This window comes from Gobius niger (genome assembly GCF_951799975.1).
Source record: "Gobius niger genome assembly, chromosome: 14".
Classification (NCBI taxonomy): Eukaryota; Metazoa; Chordata; class Actinopteri; order Gobiiformes; family Gobiidae; genus Gobius; species Gobius niger.
The window spans coordinates 12,846,957-12,858,281 of NC_136865.1; positions in this window are offsets into that span (position 1 = coordinate 12,846,957).

Below are 11,325 nucleotides of genomic sequence, written 5' to 3' on the forward strand. Positions count from 1 at the left end.
ACGGACTCACTGTCTCTGCCTCATCTGTGCTCAAAAGCAATGAATGAAGTTATCTGCTCCACGTCTTCACACAAAAACACGCGCCACTCACAGAGAATGGCAACTCATTTAGGTGCTGACAGTGGACATGGTTATGGGAGGGATAACGTGCAAGAAAACTATAAAACCTCGATGGAGAAAGGTAATTCTAAACGGGGGAAACCTTTTGCAAAACGGGTTCTTAAAAGTTCCTGCATGCTTCTGTATGTAAATAATCATGGCGACGCGTAAACAAGCAGCAACTTCCCTCTCTCTTGGTACAGCAGCGTTTTGCCTTTTTCTGCAAACTGCATTTGTAGTTTACGTGTTCCACAATGTTTAACTGGATACTTTCGTACAACGTTGTGCTTTTGTGAGGTTCAGTGGATTTTTTTTTACTGCAGAGTCCAAACTAGCCCAGCTTTTTAAAAGTAAACAAACAGCTAGCTTCTGAGCTGGACGTTTGAGACTGACACGTTTTTCTTCTTCTGAAATGCTGAAGAGGCAGCAAGAGCCCCCCACACCTGCAGCACAGTGGAGGGGTTACAAGAGGCGCTACAGGAAACAAAAAAGGGACAAACAAGGAGGTATCCAGGCAAGACTCACAGCTAAGCTACGCAAGTCCTCTATCCCTACTATTGTTCTGGCTAATTCTAATTCCGTTCAGGCAGATTATATTCGTCGGCTGTGCTCTTCGCAGAAGATGGTGAAAGACTGATGTGGAGCGGAGAGAGCTGCGCAGGAGGAAGAGGAAAGGGGGGTGGAGGAGCTGACCAGTGTGGGACACCACGCTCTGAGACAGGGACAAACCCAGGAGGCAGTGCACCGTTTCAGAGGGGCACTGAAGGCAGTTCTCCAGTTTCCCTTACCTCCTGATGACTGTAAAGTCCTCCTTGCCTTAAATGTTAAAGTGGCAAAAATGAAATTGTGGATGAGCCACAATGATGAGTTGCAACCAAGCAAAACAAGACAATGCTTCCATGAAAGCACTCTATTATTGTCCACAGTGGATGGATTCCTCATACATGCCATCCCTAAAGAAGAGCTTGGATAATGATTTAAATATTCAATCCACTACTTATATATTAATATACAATATGTTTATAATTTATGGCAATCCTTCACTTTATTTTTCTTTTGGCACTGGGTTCGTTAGACCGTGATTATGTGGTTGTGATCCCGTTCCCTTCACATCAATCATTCATTCCAGATGCTTCGTGCAAAACAGGAAAAAAGAACAGTCTTATTTTTCCACATCCTGACTTTGGGAGAGGCTCTGAAGGTGTGGGGGATATAATGATATAAGCATGTTTATGTGAGAAGGAAATGAGCTCCTTGTGTTTGCGAGAAACGCCCCAAAACATCTCCCATTACAAGTTCCTTCAACCACACTGCGATGCATTAGAATATTCTGTCTCAAATTCTGAAATCTATGCAATTTTAATCAGCTGCTGATGCTTTTGGAGCCCTTTTTCAGTTTAGGGATAGCACATTAGGAAATGGAACTTGGTTAGTAGTGTGACATTTTTTGTTCTCATTTACGAAAAGAAAATCGTGCTTCGGAAGTTTGCCGCGGTTAAACTGCTGTAGTTTTATGATGAATACTTGCTACTTTTAGTTCACAGGTATCTCTACTTTTTGCTCCGTTTTAGTATTGTGAAGTTATTCCAGTTCTTGTCTTATCCTTAAAGTCCAAAAACACCAGGAGCACATTGAGCTTTGAGTAACAACAACAACACAATTATTGATGTGAAATAATAATAATTGTGCATATTTGTAAGTGGACATGTTTAGTACAATTTTTATTTGATATTTTCTGGCTACTGCATCTTCCTTTTTACTTAAGTTGAAAAGAAAAAATAGCTCTTTGTCCACCACTGCCAAAACGTTTCTGTTAGATTCCGCTTTTCAGTGAAGAGACACTTTTAACAACATCTACTGAGTAAAGTGGCATGATTGTCACCGAGCTAACTTATGTTTTTTTTTTTTTTTTTTTTGCATCTTTAAAAAGTTTACTTCATAACCCTATGCAATGGCTGCATTCTTTGTCAGACAAAAATACAGGGCCACTCAAGGTAACACTTTTTTTCTCTGCCACTCTCTCCTCAGTGCAGAAAAAAAAAAGAAGCTATGCCAAAAGAGACAAAAGCTCAAGTGATGAATGCATTATGAGAGACAACAACCAGATCTTCCTTTCCAACCACAGACACTGCCTCATGTTGAGCACAATGTCACCAGGTACAGGGTGCGAAGCACACTATATCTCATCTGAAAACAAGGCTGCAAACACCACACCACAGTCCAACCCTCATCTCATCTAATCAGAAGTCACAGAACTTGAAAACTATGACCGGGATACTAGAAACGCCCATGGTGCTCTTCATCAATCATGTAGTGTGCTGGAGCAGAGACAAGCGAACCCTCTCAGCCGCTGCGTCGCTGCTGTGTGGAGTGGCCATAGGGCCGTACAGGCAGCTCTTAAGAGTGTGTGTACAGTGAGCCTGGGTGATCCCAGGGAGGCCAACCGTATTCCTCCCCATCACTTCCACTTCATTACTCCGGGAGCGGCCATGCATTATTCAGCCTCCCACCCCCCGGTCTGCAGGGAGCGATCCAGCCTTTAACAAACACTTTAGACCAGCTCTGGCTGCAATGATCCGCAGTTAACACATATCCTCTGCTGCTGGTGCGTCTGACCGCCAAATATGGTTCTGTGCCCACTGTGTGTGAATTCTGCACCGGGAGCCTCTCTGAGCAGCCTTCAAACTGTCACATACACTTATACACAAATAACATACACACAAGGAGGTGTAAGTGTCTTGCCCATGGACACAGTAAACTGGGGAGCAAAGGACCAACCTCTGCATGTGATTTGATTTGGCTTAGTCAAACTGGGGTCTATGGAAGAAGTGCACTGACAATAATGAAATGATCTAAGCTCTGTGGCTAATGTTTTTGTTTGCAAGCGATGAAAAAGGGAGCGAGTACATTTTAAATAGTTAGCTGTGATCTAAACTCTTTACTAACTTTTCAAACGAATTTCTACCGTTCTAATTCATCAAAGGGATGACTTCATTTGTGTGTTTCATAACTTTTATAGAGCAAAACTAAATGCAAACCTACACAACTAGGTGCTCTTTCATGATTGATGAAAGGGTTTTATTATTTGCATAGATGTCCCCAAATGTAATTACAATTACAGGACAAAACAAAATAGAGTTCCACTAATAAAAGGCCTTTAAAAGTTGAAAATGATTCAGAGCAATAAAGCCTCACCCATCTTCATCTCACAGTTCGCAGTTGCTCCACACTGATTGAGAGTGGAGAACATTCGGGGGTCACTGTTCAAGTAAAGGGTCCCTGGTGCCTCAAAGTGTGCCAACCCCAGGGTAAGCCACTCTGCATCATTAGAATATCAGAGCTCTCTCGGTATTCGACACAACTGCTACTTGGAACTCAGCTGCCCCCCTCTGGTGTAGTCAGGTGTTACAGGGAAGTTTTAGAGAGGACGGTGTGCGCGCGCAGTGTGCCCGGAGGTGGATGTATAAGCTCACCTTGCACATGCTACTGACCCGGGTTTAAAGGTCACCCACATTTCAGTGACCGACGAAGACAAGCAGCTCTTGTTTGAAAATGAGCGGGTGCAGTTACGGATTTCATGTTTCATTTAGAAGTGGGACCCCCCAGGATCGTCTGGCCACCGGCAGCGCGGTTGATTAACCTCTTAACCCCCACCTGAACCGAGCACTTTTTCTCCAGTTCGGCTTTCACCAAATCTAGGAGCTTTTTGACTGGTGTTTACAGCATATAAACAGCATTGCCTCATTTGACAGCTGATCTAAACTGATCTTTCTTCTCACGTTTTTTTTTTCCATCTCATTTTTACCTGTTTCTTGTTGCTCCTTTGTTGCTTTTTTATGGCATTTTGGTCACAATTTTGCCACTTTTTTGTTGCTTTTTTGCTGCGCTTTGATCACTTATTTTTTTTTTTATCACATTTTGTTGCGTTTTTGTCAATTGCTCTTAAGTGGCTTTTTATCATTTTTTTGTTGTACTTTCATCACTTTTTTGTTGTGTTTTGTTACTTTTCTACTTGGCTTTTTTAAATGCAGTGACTTTTGATCCCTTTTTGTTGCGTTTTCATCCTCATTTTTGTTTTGCCATTTTTTAGATTTGGATAAAGCCAAACTGGAGAAAATGTGCTTGGTTCACTCACTCACTCACTCACTCACTCACTCACTCACTCACTCACTCACTCACTCACTCACTCACTCACTCACTCACTCACTCACTCACTCACTCACTCACTCACTCACTCACTCACTCACTCACTCAGTTTGAAAGAGTCCCAACAAGTCATGTTGGGGTGCCGATGTAAACTGCTATCATTTACACTAAAAGTAGAAGTGAGAAGTGTTAAAAATTTAACTATATGTTATTTTTATTTTTGACTGAAATGTTTGGCAGCCCTGTTAGAGAATAAAATAAAATAGGTATTTTTTTTAACAATTGTACTATCTCTGACCTTGCCAGTACCGATGGAGAATAAACTTCTCCTGCATAAGACATCCAGACTCCCGCCTATTCTTCATCTTTCCTCTTGGACACCATTGTTATTTTTTCTCTAACAAGCCCTCGGACAGCCTGATTGGCTGCCAATATGCACGTCTCACTCGCACATGACATTCACACATAGGTGGGAGAAGTGTCTTGCCCAAGGACACAAGGACAGTTAATGTTTCAGTCAGAGCCGTGTTTTGAACAGTGAACACTTGCATCTGTGGACAAATGCTCTATCTGCTGAGCCACTGTTGCATTTTAAAAACAAACCAGTGCCAAACAATGCACAGCTTTATAAGATGTAACATTCAATAGAAGCTGAGATTACACCCAGCGCCAAATTGACGTATCAATCTTCATTTCTCCCCCATCATCTGTTTGTCACATCCGCAGTAAACACTGCAGTAATTCCACATCAGAAGCAGCTTGCCTCTCCCCTGAGCCTCGCGCTGTGTGCCATGACTGATCACGTATCATCAAACGCCACTGCACAAAGAATCAATCCACGGCCCGAGCTCAAAATCAGGCAATGTGGTCCACCGCCGTGCATGCGATAATAGCCGATTAAGTGCCTCTTTCAGGAGCGTGGAGAGTCCCCGGTGAATAACATATAGGGGCAATAATTTCTTCAGATTGGCCCTATGGGAATGGGGATGCCGGGTGTCTATGTCCACTCCAATCATAGGGCTAATGGAGAGGCGGGTAAGCATCTGTGACAGGGGGGAAACCAGATCTGCGCTCTCCCAGAGAGAGTGTGTCCAAGGCAGATAAACAGTTGGCAGGGATCCCTCTCTATATCCCCCCACCAGCGCATGCATCAGTACACAAGGTCTCAGTGTGTGCAGAAATGACAATGCAGCGGTGTCATGATGCCGGGGGATCGATATATATTGACTAAAAACACAAACAGACCATTTGAAAGCTTCCACACAAAAGAAAGTTTTAGTTACAGTCCATTTTGGCGTGGCTTTTGACGGTAGGTGGATATTAAAGCAGATTTTACAAGTCTATTGTGTTATCAAACAATAATAACTATTAACCTAATGGCTTGTGTGTCGAAACAGTCCTCACATTTCATTCTTCCTCCACATTAAGGCAAATTTAAAAAAGGTTTAAAAATGTCCCCAATACTCTGAAGCTGTGTAACGTGTATGTGGAATGTGTTTGGCTATGAGATGTCAAAACAACAATGCGTCAGCCCTCAGAGTGCACCATAAATTGGGCCAAAAGCAGTTTTTAAACCTTAGACTTTATTTGTATAACGCCTTTCACAGACATGGTCACAAAGCGCTTTACATGAGACAATTTCACATTCACTAGATCATCGGTGGTGGTAAGCCATATGTATAGCTTCAGCTTCCCCTGGGGGAGACTGACAGAAGCGGTTCCTCTGACCACCACCATGCATTCACTCACACACATCATTCATCCTGGCCTATTGTACATGTTTTTAGTGGTAGGGGAAACCGGAGTACCTGGAGGAAACCTACACAGACACGGAGAGACCATACAAACCCCACCTTCTGGCTGTGAAGCACGAGCGCTCACCCCTGTGCCGCCGTGCACACTGTTTGACTCTTTCTATGTTCCATATGTAAAAAAGGATAAACAGGATGGACTCTTGCATACTCACACGATCCACACATGGGGTGGAAAAGGTTAATATCCTCTATTTAACACCTCTAGGCTAAATGACTGGGGCAGATGTGCTACATAGTGCGTGCGTGTCAAGTGTTCACACACCTCGTGCACTATGCAGACCGCGAGTTATCCATCATTATCTCTATCGAATAACAGCACAAGCGCTATAGGAGTCATTTAAAGAGAGGTGCTGAATAGCGAGTGAAAGTGGTAAAATCAAATATGCGGCTTTGTGGGCGTGCTCCACCTGATTTAGCCTTTGAAATGATGCGTCTTGCAGTAATGGAGCCACACATCGAGTATGTAAATCAGAAAATGCTGCAAGAAATGACACAAATGACTCAGCTGCTGCTCCACATTTGTATGTGCTAGACGTTTTGCACGTGAGAAAACCTGAATCATATGTCATTCTGTCATCAATGGCTCTGGAGGTAAGTAATCCACATATAATGAAGGCAAAAAAGAACACAAAGCATAAGACAGAGACACAATACCAAGAGCTCTAACCACAGCCGTTGTGCCTCCATACCATAGAAATTATTATTTAGCGATTCACATAATAACCATTAACCAGACTTTCTAGAACTTCGTCCAAATGCTCCACTTCTTCCAAACTGCTGCCTGCTCACTGCTCATCCTCCTGGTCTCCAAATCTCCATTGTGTGGTCCTTGTGGATACGGGACAAAGACACAGCCAGTCGCCCGGGCACCTCCACGACCCTCCGCTCCACTCCTGTTTTGGGTTCCTCCGCACTGGCCCACCATTGGATCAACATTGTTTCTGAGAGCTGAAAGGAGCCAGCGATGCGAACGCTCAACTATGAACTTTCCCTTCTCCGCTAATCTGCTCCTTCCCTCAGATTATTGCCATGAATAGAGGGCCGCAACAACAGAAGAAGACTTATCACTCCCACCCTGTCGCAGTGTATATTAAATTTGTCTCCTTTTGGGACCATTGACAATGTTTGCTATTTGTCTGTACGGTACTCGCAGCTGCAACAACACAATAAAGTGGGTAAACTGGGCATTGTGGGGCGTGTTGAATTACACATGAGTTTTGATACTTGGGTTTTGTGTAAACGCTTAATTCCACTAATCCCAATGGAGGAACAGTGAATGGTCTAAATTCCCTATGATATCTGGTCGTCGCTAAACATTTGCTCACTTAGGCTCGACATTGGCGACGGAAAATTATTCTTTTGACGACTTCACTACAGATTTAACCCAGTGCCCCGTTTATCCCGCAATGACATGTATTAGCCTTATTATATTGGGTGGTACATTTCCATTTCAAATTACAATTTGCACACATGTTATTGTTTGCCGCCTTTTGGGGGGTGTTGAAGCTTTACATATTTTTACTCCTTGTAGACATTACATGCTATCATTTGCTTCAACAGACGAGGGCTTTCTTGCATAGAGTTAACTTCAGCTTTCGGGATGATTTCGGTAACCGTTCTTTCTTTCTTTCTTTCTTTCTTTCTTTCTTTCTTTCTTTCTTTCTTTCTTTGTTTTTTCATTTTTTCTTTCTTTCTGACTTTCTTTCTTCACTGACTGATGACAATCTAGGGCCCTTCTTGTAAACACCAAACTCTTCTAGATATCTACAAAAATACATTTTAGTTTTGAAGCAGTAAAGTAGACATTTTCTATGTGATTTCTAATCTTCTTACACCTTCCTCTTTCAAAAAAAAAGGACACAGTCATTTTGAAAGTGCTCTCATCAAGATTTCTCATACGATCGGATTCAAGTGTGATCAATATGCATCTATAAAAGTGTATCCATGAAGCAAAAGATCTAGAAGTGTAATTTGTTGGACTGGCTTTAAGATCAAATGTTTGGTCAATACTTTCAGCTAAACACATCTAATCAGTGGACAATTCATTGATCGGAGAACTGTGCATTTACTCCTTATTTCTTACAGATTCAACATAAACTTAAGGATCAACTTGTTGGTTCATCATTCCTTTCACAGGGCGTTCACTTTGTATCCTCTCTTTTCTCGCACTGGCCCTGGAGGTCAAGCTTCCTAAAGCTGATTTGGAAATCAAACACTGTTCCCTAAGTCTGCCTCTCCTCACACACCTCTGTGCCCTCTCCTTTCACCGCCTCTCCATCCTCCTCTCCTTCACTGACCTGCTCCTGTCCCTCTGTCCTGTCGCCCTCTCAGCGGGGCCATACACCGCTAACTTGTCTACATTTACCCCCTGCGTTGAGCGACCAATGGGGCAGTTGCGTGAAGAGTCCCCCTTTTTTTTTCCTTAGCTCTTCCCCCATTCATCCCCGAGTCAGCTCATGCTCTCTGTTTTCACGACCCCTGACCCCGGGCCATGGCAACACTGGGAGGAATGTCAGGAGTGATTGGCAGGATAAAGAGTGTAGGCCCCTCTCGCCTGCACAAGCGGATTTGAGACACTTTGAGGCTCCAACAATGGACGATTCGCGCCTTGATTGGATCACCGATGAGCTGATGACTGTCAAAAGAGCGCGTCGTCCCTACATAAGCCTGATTATCTGCGGCGTTACGGCAGAGCAGCACTGGCAGGCCGCTTCACCCCCATGCAGAGGGACTATAACAGCACATGAGGGCTAGACGATCGGACTATAGACCTCTCAGATCCACCAGGGGCCTTAAACAAATCTATTCAGATGTCCAGGGTAGCTCATACATGTGGCCCTAGTCCCACAAGGGCACGATGAGGGTGGGGGGGATGGCACACAGAGTTCATCATTGTCCAACTCCTGACAAGCGAGTGGAGCGAGAGAGGAGAAAGCACATATATGTGGCGCAGAAAAGAGCAGTGGGACAGGAGAATCAAAGACAAATCCCCTCCATAAGCTGGCTCTTTAATGGGGATTAGGCAGCACCAAAGGGCCCATAACAGAATACTAACGCGTCGATGAAGACTCCATTCACACTGAGAGTTCGAGAGGCTCACCAACTCAGGCCACAATGAAACCCCTGGCCCATTCGGTCCATTCATGTTTCTTTTTCCTCCCTCGCCATTTTTCATGGGCTTGGAACAGGTACAAACAGACGAATCTCTTAAATCATTTTTTGAACGTATCTTCCGCTTTTTCAACAACCAACGAATTGACTTCAAATGCATAAAAAGACACACCGGAAAAAGACTGACTGACTCCGTAAATAAGCCCGCTCTCCTCCCACATACTGGAAGCGTGTTCTATTTCAGCCTTTAGGATGGCTGACAAAGTTTTTTTGTGGGAAGGAAAAACTGCTCAAACTTGGTGGAACTTTGAGGCAGGCACTCGCCAAAAGAATCCTCATCCAAAGTCTGCTCACCACCTTTTATATCAGAACATGTTGTGGACAAAATAGAAGCGATGAAACGAGCCATTGATGTGATTTCAGCGCTATCATGCTAAGCTCGTCGATATTCCAAGTTTGAAAGAATAACATATTGTTGGGGTAGTTTGAAAGCTGGGACGGTGGTGTATATGACTGCAGTGTAGTGGCAGTCTGTCACAGTTGGCACGGGAAGTGAGAAGGGCCTGAAAAGTCTGGACGCTCTCCATGCTGTTCCTGCTTCGGCGACGGCTCTCAATCTTTCTCGCTGCGTCGTCCTCCGCCGGGGTGTGGGCGCTCAGACGTGTCACAAAAAGCCTTTACCGCACAGGCTGACGGACGAGTGGGTACAGAAGCACTTTGTTAAGACAGAGGTCGTCACCGTGTGCAGTTTTAGGACCCACCTTCGACCTACCTATCAAGCCGAGTTAGCCGACACTCAAAACATGTTGATGTTTGATCCTGAGGCGGTGTTGGTATTTCCTTGCAGATATCTCTATATTCATTAAATGATCTTAAAGCTGGAAACTACACAGTAAAATGTAAAATTGTTTCAACTCAAAAAACTGATTCCAAGGGCTGCCAAGAAATTTTATGTTGAACCAATAACAACTTTACAATGTAGTCGATTTGAAATTTAAGATTCACTTCTTTAGACAGTTCAGTTCAAATGTGTTCTTAGGTTGACATAACTGTTCTCTGTTGTCTGAAGTGACAAACATCAGTTACAACTGAAAACAGTTATGTCAACCTAACAATGCAATTGAACTGAAGAAGTGAATCTCAAGTTTCAAATCGACTACATTGTAAATTTGGTGTTGGTTCAACCTAAAATTTCTTTGCAGCCCTTGGAACTAGTTTTTTTGAGTTGAAACAATTTTTACATTTTACAGTGTATCAACATTCAAGTTTGGCTCTACGATCTTATTTTGTTTGGTCTGGCCGACCCACCTCTTGAGAGCCTCTGATTTAGGACTTATGTAGATGGTCAAGGGGACAGAATCCACATGGTCATGCACGTCTAGATGGAAGGTCACAGGTTTGCTTCCAGGAGGCGCCTGTCTGTGTGAAGTTAATATGTTCTCGTGTTTGCGTCTAGGTTTCCTCCAAGGGCTCCATTTCCCACATGAAAATATGTACAGTCGGATTTCTTCTGGGACTAGGAATCTCTTGAAAGATTTTGAATCTCAACCATCCTGGTTAAATGAAGATCAAATAAAAAAAAGAATCAGAAACAAACTATCAAAAAAAATGGAGTGTGAAATTCTGTTTGTGTGTCATGACATCATAGGCCCAAGAAGTATGTGATTAATCTGCTCATTGAAAACCTGTTCTTTGCTCCCTCAACCGCTCAAAATGCTGAATACCGTTAGTCCAGCGCACCCTTCGGTACGAGCCTTATTACTTTCCTTATTATAGAGAAATTAACAAAAGCCTATGACCACAACGCCAGGATGTCATGCGGCGCAGTCGTTTTGAGAAAGCCTTGGCCTTATCAGCGCTCATCCTCCTGCCCCTCTCTCCGGACCCCTGCCTTCAGCTGTGAGAGTGTGGCTTGGTGTGACACTCCCAACCCTGCCTGCTCCATGCCGGCAGCTGGCCTTTTCCTGCCGTCTGATCCATATTTCAGAGGCGGCAGCGGTGCACAGAGGGGGTATAATCCAACATTAAAGCAGCCAGGGCCTGGCTCCTCACACAGGCACATTCACAAGGTCCTGGATATCTTCAACTTCAATTTCCTCCCAGCGTTTGCAAGTGGCTTCCAAGGCGTTGGCATGAACACACGTTGCAGGGTTTT